The sequence below is a fragment of the Zalophus californianus genome, chromosome 13 (genome assembly GCF_009762305.2).
Source record: "Zalophus californianus isolate mZalCal1 chromosome 13, mZalCal1.pri.v2, whole genome shotgun sequence".
Taxonomy (NCBI): Eukaryota; Metazoa; Chordata; class Mammalia; order Carnivora; family Otariidae; genus Zalophus; species Zalophus californianus.
Window position 1 is genome coordinate 21,120,448 of NC_045607.1, and position 11,860 is coordinate 21,132,307.

The 11,860-nt window shown below is 44.5% G+C and overlaps 1 pseudogene; it reads left to right on the forward strand.

The window, feature by feature from the left end:
* The first annotated feature begins 2,327 nt into the window (after nucleotides 1–2,327).
* LOC113934680 lies at nucleotides 2,328–5,750 on the forward strand (annotated as a pseudogene).
* The last annotated feature ends 6,110 nt before the right edge of the window (nucleotides 5,751–11,860 follow it).

An 11,860-nucleotide genomic window follows, 5' to 3' on the forward strand; every position in this document is an offset into this window, starting at 1 on the left:
CTCCCTGCTGCTGAGGAGGTCCCCAGGGGCCTCTGGCTCCTGTCCTGCCCCAGGTCCATCCAGCCTTTCCTTGGGTCTTCTACAGTGGCCCTCATTTTCTTGAATTACTTTGACAGTGTCAGTTCTGTGCAACACATGACCGACTGACATGGTTCTAAATCTGTCTACTGATGCTAAGGAGATAAACAATTTGGATTGTATACTTTTTATACTATTGAAGCCTCTACCTAATGTGTGACTTTGATAACCTAGGTAAAGAGATCTTTTTTCAGTGGTATCTTTTCTAATCTCTTAGCCTTTTAAATAGATGTTGTTAAATCCTGCAGTCCTGGCTAGGAAGCACTTCCTCCCACCCCTCGCCTGTGAGTCCCTTACAAATTCAGGTCAATTCCATATGTGTTTGTGAATACGCACTCTGGAAAGCACCGGAGTATGGAGGAGGGTGGGGAAAGGTGAGAAAGATGAGACCTGCTCTGAAGGAGGTCACAAGGAGAGGAGCCTGTTGTGGGACAACAGAAATGATAAAGGAAGGCAGAGTGCCGCACGCCACAGAAGAGGTCCCCAGAGCACATCGCAGTTTAGATAGGCCTGGGAGGATTGGTAGGATTTCACCTGGAAGGGCAGAAGAGCTGCTCCAGGCAAAGGTCAAGGTCTCATAATCAAAGAGAAGGAGGGACTAAGGCCGTTGGGAGGACTGCAGAGGACCAAGGGAAAAGCAGTGCACTAGTCAGAAGCCCTGAGGTGAAGCTGGGATGGGGGGTGGGGAAATGGGGGTAACTCATTTCACCTCTCTCTGCATGTCACTCTGTCTCGCCTGTAAAGTAGGAACAGCACACAGCCTACTTTATAAATTGTCTAGACCAGTATTTCTCGAAGTGCAGGCTCAGCCTGTTACTGAAATGAGAAGCCAACTAACTTAATGGTTTAATGGAGTGTGACCAGCATTTTTTTTTTTTTTTTTGGAAAACTAGGAAGCATGAGAATGCATGGCATGTTGTAATAGGTTTTGTTTCATGAATCTTCTGTGTGTTTGTGTGTGTTTTACTTATTTTGTTTGTTGTATGTTGTACCAGTATGTAAGGTCTTTGAGGCAATGGTTTGTGTTTCCTTCCCTCCTTTCCTTTTCATTCACAAGTGTATTTTGCTTAGACTAATATTTGGCATATAGAAGGTGACCAGTACCTGCTTATTGAAGGAATGAATGAATGAGTATATATGACCTCTGGGTCATGATGGAAAGGGTATTTATTATTTTTTTTTTTTATTCTTGAGTCATGGCAAAAAGAAGTTGTGAAAGCTATTGCTCAGTAATAGAGATGATGGGGCACCTGGGTGGCTCAGTTGGTTAAGCGTCCAACTCTTGGTTTCAGCTCAGGTCATGCTCTCAGGGTTGTGTTACTGAGCCCTGCGTCGGGCTCTGCACTCAGCATAGAATCTGCTTGAGATTCTCTCTCTCCCTTTCTAAAAAAATATATATAAATAAAATAATAATAATAATAATAATACAGATGACAGTGCTTTGTATGATTCTGAAATTAAAACTGAAATGACTCAGTAATTTCAAAGAGAGATTTTGTTTCCCCTGAGCAATCTGTAAAATGTCTCATTAAGTTGTCTCAGTTCTTTCCTTCACTTTGGCAGCAGAAACTCAGCCTTTCTATGAGTTGAAGGCCCACTGGGGCAAGGCTTTTGGCAAATACGGTCACACTGAGAATAGAAGATCAGCCTAGAGAGCGTCAGGTCACTGGGGCGGCGCCACAGCACTGCGGGTGTCCCGCCAGCCAGCACGAGTCCCAGCTGAACACCAGCTCAGCCGGTGCTTACGGAATGCTGTTCTCCTTCCCCTCTGTATGCACAGCGGACACAACAGTTTTAAAATGAGCAAATACAGCACGAGGAGGAGGAGAACTTCATTGTCCTCAGCCTGAGAATCTAGAGCGGGTGGGACAAGCCCACTAGAAGCTAACACTGGTTGCCCCTTATTGGTGAGAGGATGGGCCTGGATAGACCAGTGAAGCCTACAACAGAATAAGCATTTGAGGGGCACCTGGCTGGCTGTCGGTGGAGCGCATGATCTTCATCTCGGAGTCGTGAGTGCAAGCCCCACACTGGGTGTACAGATTACTTAAATAGATCCTTATTTTAAAAAGAAGAAGAAGAAGAAGCATTTGAACTTGGCTTCCGAGAGAAGAGGATCTCAGCCAGGAGAGCTAGGACAACAGTGAAAGCAAAGGAGAAGGCTGCACAAAGAGCAGACGGGCCATCGTGAAGCTCCAAAAGTCCAACTTGGCTGGACTTGTGTGGATAGATTTGGATAAATTTGTATAATGTGATAATCCGAATGAGGCCAAAGGCGCTGAGATGCTCGTCTTTCCAGAGAAGCTAAGGCTGCTTCAATCAGCGACTAGCACGGGGCCCGGACCTGGCAGCACCACGGCCTCCAACTCAGCGCTCGCCTGCCTCTGCTGGGCCCTCATCCTGCGCAACGATGAGCTGACAGTCCGAGGGCAAGATTGATGCCCCCATTAAAGCAGCGGGGTTTGACGTTAAACCTTTCTGGCCCGACTTGCTTGCAGAGGTCCTGGCCAATGTCTACATCGGGAGCCTCAGCTGCAGTGCAGGCGCTGAGGGACCCGCCTGGCAGCCGGTGCTGCGCCAGCAGGAGGCCCCGCACCCTCCACCCCTGCTGCCCAGCTGAGGAGAAGAAAGTGGAAGCAAGAATCTGAGGAGTCTGCTGATGACGTGGGCTTTGATCTTTTTGACTAAACCTCTTCTGTAACCTGTTCGATAGGCTGAACCCCCTTTTTGGGGGATATATTTTTCAAATTCATTCATTTAAGTAATCTCTATATATACCCAACGTGGGGCTCATTTGGTTTGGTTTTTGGTTTTAAGGTCGGGGGAACATGCCGATCCGGGTAATTTTTGGCACAGCCAGTGTCCAGCACTTGGCATTTTACAGACCGCAGGAATGGGTTCAGGATTGGACATGTTAACCAAATTCAACCCAAATGAGACTCTAGGAGAGATTTGCTGGGCTTATGGCAAAGACATGTTCTCACCTTTGAGAATGCTAACAAAAGGGAGTCTTTCTCTCTAGATGTGTAAAAGGAAATACCAGTGTTTATATTTATATATAATTTATATTTACATAGTGACCGGGAGATGGAACCAGTCTTATAATTAAGCCACTACCATAAAAGGGTCAGCAGAGAAATATAAAGAAACTGGGTCCTTGATGACATCACTGGGTCGCTGAGTCAAACAATCCCTAAAATATGCTACCTTTCTCTGGAATTTCCAGGTATGGGAGGTAATCTTTATTTTTGCTTAAGCCAATTTAAAGTCAGTTTTCTGTTACTTGCCACCTAAGTTCTCCAATATGAGCTGCACTGACTTGGTGGCTCAGTGTTAGCCGCACACCGCACAGCTAGGCAGTGGGGAAGCAGAACGCAAACCTGAGTCTCTCCTCATGCCCACACAGCGCCGCCTCTGCTACCTTATGCCCATCTTCGTCATTACCAAAGCAAGTGGCCCATGCGTTCCCTCCCTTGCAGTTCAGTCCCCTGCCCTGCACCTGCTGACCTATACCCTTCCAAGCCATGTCCCTTCTCGATTACCCTGCTGTGATCGCTGGAATTTATTTCAACCACCAAAATATGTATCTATGCTTTCCATCTGTTTCTCAGTCCCTCCTTTGTCTCCCTCCCCATCTCACTGATACCTGGCTTTCTCTTGAGGTCTGCAGGTGTCTTGCGCCTCAGGAGGAAGCAGCTCAGGGGCTCACACCTTGGCTGTAGGTCCAGCTAGTTTCTGGCTTACTCGTTAGAACTCCAGAATATTGTTTTAACTTCATTTTAAAATTCACTTTTTAAAACCAAGAAACTCTTAACTATGGAGAACAAACTGCTGGTTACCAGAAGGGAGGTGGGTGGGGAGATGGGTTAAGCAGGTGATAGGGATTAAGGAGGGCCCTTGTGATGAGCACTGGAGGTATGGAAGTGTTGAATTACTACATTGTACACACCTGCAACTAATACTACATTGTATGTTAACTGGAATTTAAATATAAACTTAAATTCACTTGTTAAAAACACATGTCCCCTCCTGCCTTAAAAAATTCGTGCCATGCCAGTGTCCTTGACAATATGTCTGGGCACTCCCTCACAGTCCTTAAGGACCTTGACTCCTACTTCACAGTCTTCATCTCCTCTGCATTTCTCGGCTGTTATCCTGAGGACATCATCGACAGCCTCCTCAGGATGAACTAACACCCCAGTCCACTTGGTCAAATCCAGTTGTCAGCCTTCATCCCTAGTCTTACGTGGAACTCTCAGCAACATTTACCACACTGACACACCCTCATTCTTAAAATGCTCCCTGCATCTGACTTCAGCCACAGCTCACTCTCCTGGGTTTTCCTCCTACTTACTGTTTATTCTCAGTCTCATCTGCTGGCTTCTCCTTCCAAATGCAAAATGTTGGGATACCCTGGAGATCAGCCTTTCCATCTCTTTTCTACCTAGAGTCCTTCCTGGGTAAGCTTATCCAGTACCATGGTCTTAATGGTGATTATCTTCCGATTACTTTCACACCTCTCTCCCCAGCCCTGATCGCTCCCTTGGTGGTGCTTGGTCTCCAGAGATGGCTGCCAAGGATTCCTCCCATCCCCACAGGCATAGGCCACTGTTCTCAAAAGGTGGAGTCTGTTTCCTCTGGCCCAGTGACTTGTTTTCACCAACAGGATAGAGCAGAAGAGATGCTCTGTCAGTTTGGATCTATCCTTTAGGAGGCCTGACAGCTGTACTCCAGGAACCAAGAGGGCACACTATGTTAACTAAAATTAAAAAAAAAAAAAAAAAGAGGGCTGACAGTTTATGCCCTAATCCTCTGGGGAGAAGCTAGCCACTGTGTAAGAAGTCAGTTCGTGACCACCGTGCTGCAAGCTAACCACACGGGGGGCCGTAAGGGGGAGCACTGAGGCGCCAGGCCAGCCGCCAGCTGAATGCAGCCAAGTGAGTGACCCCAACTGATGCCACATAGAGCAGGACTGTCCAGTGTAGCCCAGTCAACCCACAGAATTGTTAAGAAATAATAAATTGTTGCTGTTTCAAACTTCCATGTTTTGGGGTATTTTATTAGGCAGCAAAAGAGAACTGAAACACCCTTGATCTCCAAACTCCCATATCCATTGTCAACATGACATCTCCACTTGGAAGTCTAATAGGCATCCAAACTTAACGTCCAAAGTCGGTCTCTTGACATCTCACCTGCCCAACATACTCGTCCCCTACTGTTACCCATCTCAGTAAATGGCCATTTGCACAGCCACAAACAGAGGAGTCATTCCAGACTCCTTTGTTACACTCCTCTTGCAATCTTATCAGCTCTAGCCTCAGAATCTATCCAGAATCCCATGAATTCTTACCAGTTCCACTGCTATCATTTTGTTCCAAGCCACCATTGTCATTTACCTAGACAACCGCAATAGCCTTCCAACTGATCTTTCTCTTTCCACATTTGCCCCCTGCCCTCCACTTCATCCTATAGCTGAGACCATTCAGTACAGCAGTCAGAGGGATGCTTGTAAAATGTAAGTGTGGCACTTGAAAAGATGCTCAGCATTGTTCCAAATGATGGTCCAGCAATCATTAAGAAAATGCAAATTAAAACCCAGAGCGAGGGGCGCCTGGGTGGCTCAGTCAGTGAAGCGTCTGCCTTCAGCTCAGGTCATGATCCCAGGGTCCTGGGATCGAGCCCCATGTGTGTGTACACACACACACACACACACACACACACACACATTATATGTATATATACATTAAATGTATATATACATATAATGGAGTATTATTTGGCCATTAAAAAAATGAAATTCTGGTACATGCTACAGCCTCCCTGCTCAGCAGGAAGCCTGCTTCTCCTTCTCCCACTCCCCCTGCTTGTGTTCCCTCTCTCGCTGTCTCTCTGTCAAGTAAATAAACAAAATCTTAAAAAAAAAAAAACACAGCAAGACCACACCACACCCACTAGGATGGCTACTATCAAAAACAAAAACAAGTGTTGGTGGTGAGGATGTGGAGAAATCAGAACCCTTGTGCACTCTTGGTGGGAATGTAAAATGGTGCCACTGGTGTAGAAAATGGTATGGTGGTTCTTCACAATATCAAATATAGAATTACCATTTGATAAGCAATTCCTCTTCTGGGCATATATCCCAAAGAACTGAAAGCAGGGACTCAAACAGATATTTGTACATCCATGTTCATAGCATTATTCACAACAGCCAAAGGATGGAAATTAGCCAAATATCCATCAATGGGTGAATGGATTAAACAAAAGGTAGTATATACATATAATGGAGTATTATTTGGCCATTAAAAAAATGAAATTCTGGTACATGCTACAGCATAGATGAACCTTGAAGCCATTATGCTAAGTGAAATAAGCCAGACACAAAAGGACAAATGTGTGATTCCACTAATATGAGGTAGCTAGAGTAGTCAAATTCATAGACACACAAAGTAACAGTGGCTGCCAGAGGGAGGGGAAATGATGAGTTATTGTTTGATGGGTACAGAGTTACAGAACAGAGAATGAAAAAGTTCTGGAAGTGGATAGTTGTGATGGTTGCACAACCATGTAAATGTACTTCATGTCACCAAACTCTTAACACTTACAAATGTCTAAAATGGTTGATTTTATGCATATGTTACCACAATAATTTTTTTAAATATAAGTAGGATCATAGGGGCACCTGGGTGGCTCAGTCGGTTGGGCCTTCGGCTCAGGTCATGATCCCAGGGTCCTGGGATCGAGCCCCGCATAGTGCTCTCTGCTCAGCGGGAAGCCTGCTTCTCCCTCTCCCACTCCCCCTGCTTGTGTTCCCTCTCTCGCTGTGTCTCTGTCAAATAAGTAAATAAAATCTTTAAAAAATAAATAAATAAAAAATAAAAATAGTAGGATCATGTAATTTTTCTTCTCTGATGAGTTTCCTTTTCACTAAAAGTCAAAATCTTTACAATGGATTACAAATACACAAAATATTGTCAAATGAGTCTAATTACTGGAACAAAAAGAATTTAGCTGAAAACAAAGGGAAGTTTTCCCCCCCTTGAATCTTAATGTACTCTCGCTTTCCCCCTTGGAGTTATTAAGTACTTCTATTGCGAGACCATTTATTGAAAATGGCCAATGATCAAAATGACAATTGGAATTTGAGCCAAAAGTATATGCGGTTCTATCTCATTGGAGAACCAGTAGGTCTGAATGATAATGAAAGTCAGTCCCTGATCCAGAGCAATAGCCTTGTTCTGTGCATCTTTGGTTAGGCAGACCAGCCTGGTCCCTCAAACAAAAAACAGTTTGACCGGAGATGCTCAGCTGTTCCACTCTTTGGGAAAGTGATGATGTTTTTTTAGCCCCCGCTGTCTGCCTTAATGTCAAGCAAAAAACTTTGAAGAGAGAGTCTCTGGATACCTCTGGGGCTTCAGGACCTTTGCACTTGCTATGCCCTCTACCTGACATGCCCTTCTTCCTTAGATCCATGTAGGTTGCTCCCTCAATAGCCTCCAGTCTTTACTTAAATGTCAGCTTTTCAATGATGCCTTCTTTGACCACTATTTAAAATTTCATCTCCCTCCCCAGTACAGCCTTGCTTAATTCTTCCCTGTGGCTCTTAGCACCTTATAAAATAGAATGTAATTTACTTCCTTATTTTGTTTATTGTCTGCCTTGTCCTACTAGAATATAAGGGTCGTGAGGACAGATGCTATTATGTGTTTTTCCCCCCCACTATCCCTAGTGCTTAGGATAGTGCCTGATACATCATAGCAAGTGTTCAAATATATTATTTTATTTTATTTTAAATATTTATTTGAGAGAGAGAGAGAGCCAGGGGGAGGGGCAGAGGGAGACAGAATCTCAAGCAGACTCCAGGCTGAGTGCAGAGCCCAACACAGGTCCGGATCTCACAACCCTGAGATCACGTCCTGAGCCAAAACCAAGAGTCGGGTGCTCAGCTGACTGTGTCACCCAGAGGCCCCAAGTGTTCAAATATTTTAACGAATAAATAAGTCTGATCATCCAAAGGGAAAAATGGCATCTTGGTCCTCAGCAGTGAACCCTTTCTGCAAGTGAAATGTACATGTGAACGTGCACAAAAAACAGCACCTATAATTTTGGGGGGGTTCCTAGACTCCCTGAAGCCCAGCCACAAATGCCAGGTTAAAACCCAATGATCACGTTGCTCTTTTTTGTCTTTCTTTCTACAAAACTGGGGTCACAATATTCTGTACTCTGGTTTCTGTACTTACAAATACATCATAAATATTTTCAAGTCATTAAACATTCTTATTTAAAAAACAAAAACAACAACAACAAACCCAATGATCAAAAGTAATCCAGCTGGGACACCTGGGTGTCCAGGGAATGTAGTCAGGCATCCAACTCTTGGTTTCTGCTCTGGTTGTGATCTCAGGGTCGTGATCTTGGGGTCATGATCTTGGGGTCATGAGATGGGGCCCGCACTGGGCTCTGCGCTGAGCATGGAGTTGGCTTGAGACTCTCTATCCCTCTCCCTCTGCCCCTCCCCGCCCCCACTCACTGGCTCTCTCTCTAAATAAATAAAATCTTAAAAAAAAATAATAATTTAGCTGCTATACATCTTTGGATGCCTCTCCAGTGCAGCCACAGATGTGATTACTACTTGGAGTCTCCCAGAAGACTCGGAGCCTTGCAATATTGTAGCAAATACAGCAAAGGGGCCGCCATGGTTCTGCTAAGAAAACAAGAGCGTGTGCCAGCCTGTCATTTTTCATAACTGAGCTATTAATTCAAGTTATCTTAGGAAAACATCCAACAGTAAAAGTAGAGGCTCTGAGCAGCCACAAACTGAGGCCCTGCCCTCCATCTCCGGAGGCACAGACCTTCATGTGAAAACTGATCTTCTCCCAGCTTCGCCACTTTATGAGTCAAATGCTCACGGATGCAAAGCTGCTCCCATGGAGGACACTTGGCTCCTCGGGGACAGGAGATGGCACAGGGTGATACTGAGGGGCTCGTAGTTTCTGTTCAATGTTGCCAGCTTCTGAGACAGCAGAAGCCGAGAGGACTGACTGCTCCTCAGGGGAGGAGCGCACATGCACAGCATGCCAGGTGAAAACTGCTAAGTAAGAATCTTATAGAAGAAGGGGGTGATGGCAGAGGAGTGGGTAAAAGGCAGTGGGCCCCCCCAAGCAGAAGGTGAGAAGGCACAGTAGAGGGAGGGAGGGAATGGTGTAATAGCACGAGCCAGCGATCCATGTGGAGGGTTTGGAGCTTATCAGAAAGGCGTTGGAGAGCCATTAAAGGAGTAAAGATAGAATAAGATTTATATTTAGTGAAATTTTCCCAGGAAGCAGTGGAGGGTAGACTGGAGGGAGCAAGGAGACCATGGGTTGCTTAAATAATCATGGGGCAAAAATGGTATGGATTGACCACGCTGATGGCAGTGAGGAGAATGGGAAGGGAAGGAATTCAAAGGATATTAAGGTAGATAGAGTTATCCACTAACGGAAAATGATTATGGAGGATGACAGAAGATTGAGGAGAGGGCAGAGAGAGGTTCTAGAATAACTGTCTGGTTTCTGGCTTGGGCAACAAGGTGGATATGTGTGCCATTCCCTTAGGAAGAAATATAGGGTAGAGACATGGGGTTGAGGGGCCTTTCTCAACTGGAGTTCCACTAGAGAAGTAAGCCCTATTGTCCTAAGGCCTCCATTGTCTGGGAGGAATTCATGTTTCTCCCCTGCACCTGGAATTTGTTTCTTGGGAATGATTTTAGCTGTTGTATATATAGAGCTGAGTACTAGTCATGCACTTGAGTACTAGTACAGAGTACTAGTTAGGTACTTGAGTCATTTTCTGCATTCTGTGGTTCAGAGGAAGGACCCAGTTGAGAAAGGTTTTGATAATGTAGATCTCCTTATGCTAAGCCTGTGGGAGTAGATGAAATTACCCTGAGAAAGTATGTAAGACTGAATCAGTATAAATGAGAGAGTCAAGGAATGAGGAGCCCAGGAGGGAGTCCTAAAGACACACTGGAATAACCAAGAGACCATGGCACCTTAAATTCTCATGGAAGCCAACGAGAAGATAATCTCAGAAAGGATGGGGTCGGGGGGCAGGTTGGTCAAGCTCTTTCCTAAAGTGTGGTTATTGTGTCACTGGTGATGGTAGAGATGATTCTTGGAGTTTATATGGGCAAACATCTTAAACTGCAACAGTTATGTGTTTATTTCAAGTAATAACAGCATTTATATTATAAATAATAAGCCTATCTGTTACTTCTTTTTTTGATGGTTACTTTGTACCAGACATTGTTCTAAGTGCCTCATATGTATTAATATTCTTACTTCATCCTCACCACAACCTTTTAAGATAGATATTGTTGTCCCCCTTTTAAAAATGAAGAAATTGAAGCCCAGAGAGGTCAAGTAACTTGCCCAAGGTCACAGAACTAGTAAGAAGCAGAGCTGGAATTTGAACCCGAGTGGTCTGATTTTGAGAAACTCTGCTTAAAAGAAAATTATTATTATTATTTGCTTTAAAATAAATTCCAGTAAAAAAATGAATTGATTTAAAGAAAGCATCAAACAAATAATAGGCCAAGTGGACTCAACTATCACAACAGTTGTGGACGAGGTAGATGAATGACTGACACTTCTTGAGGAAAAGTGCTCTGGCTGGAGACTTACACTGAAAAATCATGAACTACATGAGCAAGCGAGAGAAATACGTGACAGTGGACCAAACACAGTTGACACATGTCCTGAGAATACAGCACAAAAGGAAACATCTGGATCATACTGTTCCCTGCCTAGGGGGAGGTCAAACTGCATCCTTTCAATTCTGGGTCATGATCCTAGGGACAGACAATAACAACAAACCACAAATAGAATATTAACTATTAACTACCACAGATGCACTTGTTCTTGTGAGGGTTAGATTCCTTAGTAATGTCTTAAAAGATTCACTGGGTTTTTAAAATTTGGCCAAACTCTTCAACATTATGACCATAGTTAAGTGTATTAGAAATGTGCTAAATTACTTCCTTGATTGCATTTTGAACATTTCAACAGCTGAGTACATTGTAAACACTCCAGCAGGAATTTTTATTTCTCATCATTATTTCTTTGGGATCCCCTGAGAAATACAAGAATCTTGTTTATTGCTGAAATATATCTTGTTTAATATCTTTCATGTCTGTCCCTGGTGTCATACCAGCAAAAACGGGAGTGAAAATGCTCATAAGCAGAGGGAGAACTGATAGAGGGAAACAGAAAAGAAGAAAAGGAGAAGGAGATGTATTGGGCAAGGAAGATGGGATGTATACCACCTGGGGCTCCAGGTCCTAATCTGGGAGAAGGCAAGCAAAAGGAGAAAGGAACAGATTGAATGAGCCAAACATACTGGTCATGAGACACTCTCCAGGCCCTGGAAGATAAGGTCGTGACACCTAAGTAAGAGTGAGGGCGCACCAGGCCACTGGTGCATGTACCCACACTCCATACCCCTTGCTGGTGCTTGCCTGCACATTCTCTGGTCCTTTCAATGTCTTGGTAGCCCATGGTTTCCATGGCAACCCCTGGGAGTGTTTGTCCTCCAGGCCTACAAAGCCACGTGCTATCCCAGGCCCTTGGACCTCCAGGCTCGGTGTGCAATCTTCAAGGCACCTTCAGCACGCCCAGATCCCATCTCAATCTGTACGTCATGACTACCACTCTCTTACAGCTGCCAGAATCAGCCCCCCAAGATTTCCACGGAGCTACTTTCTGCATGAAAGGGAGAGAACAAAATGTGTCCCATCTGGTGGGTGCAA